The following is a 1,013-nucleotide window of genomic DNA, read 5'->3' on the forward strand; positions in this document are numbered from 1 at the left end:
TAGAACTATATCTTCTAATTCACCTATTCTTCTCTCTGCCTCGTCAATCCTTGAGGTGGCTGCCTCCAGTTTGTTATTCACCTCACCTATAGCCTTTTTTAACTCATCAGTTGATTCTTTGATGCTTTTCTCGACCCCAGCGATTAATCTTATGACCAGCTTTTTAAATTCTTGATCTGATATGTTGTCTAGATCTGCCGTGAGCAGTTCTGTGGCTGTGACTTCCCCCTGGAAGTTCTTCAGGGGAGAGTTTCTTCGTTTTGTCATTTTTGCTAGGTTTCTGTCTCTTGTCACCTTTAGAAAGCTTGTTGGGCTCTGTGCACCTATTAGTAGACTTAACTCAATTTTGAATTTGTACTTAATTATTGTTTAGAAAGAGTGTCTACTTTTATACACCGTAATAAAATTACAAGTTATAATAGACACAATATAATTGACAAGCTTCTAATGCATTCATACTATAAATTTGGTTAGCGTGGAGGAAGGGGAGGGATCAAATTCTGTCATTGCATTTTAATACATATAAATCATATTACACATATTACATTTGTGCATTAAACTAAGAGAGCATTGGTGATATCTGTATATTAGTTTTTTAAGTTTATTTGAGAGAGAGAGAGAGAGAGAGAGAGAGAGAGAGAAAGAGAGCAAGCGAACGATCAGGGGAGGGGCAGAAAGAGGGAGAGAGAGAATCTCAAGCAGGCTCCGCCCTGTATGTGCAGAGTCCAATGAGGGGCTTGATCTTACTAACCATGAGATCCTGACCTGAATCAAAACCCAAGAGTCAGAGGCTTAATTGACTTGAGCTGCCCAGTACCCCAATGATGTCTGTGTTTTGAAATTCCAATATTTTATAGGTTAGATCTGAGAGTTTTCTCTTAGGAGATATAGCTCAGAAAAAAATAGGTTTTTTTTTTAAGTTTTATTTATTTATTTTAGGAGACAGAGAGAGTGTGTGCACTCATGGGGAGGAACGTCTGGTGGGTGTCGGAGAAAATCCCAGGCAAGCTCTT

The sequence above is a fragment of the Suricata suricatta genome, chromosome X (genome assembly GCF_006229205.1).
Source record: "Suricata suricatta isolate VVHF042 chromosome X, meerkat_22Aug2017_6uvM2_HiC, whole genome shotgun sequence".
Lineage (NCBI taxonomy): Eukaryota > Metazoa > Chordata > Mammalia > Carnivora > Herpestidae > Suricata > Suricata suricatta.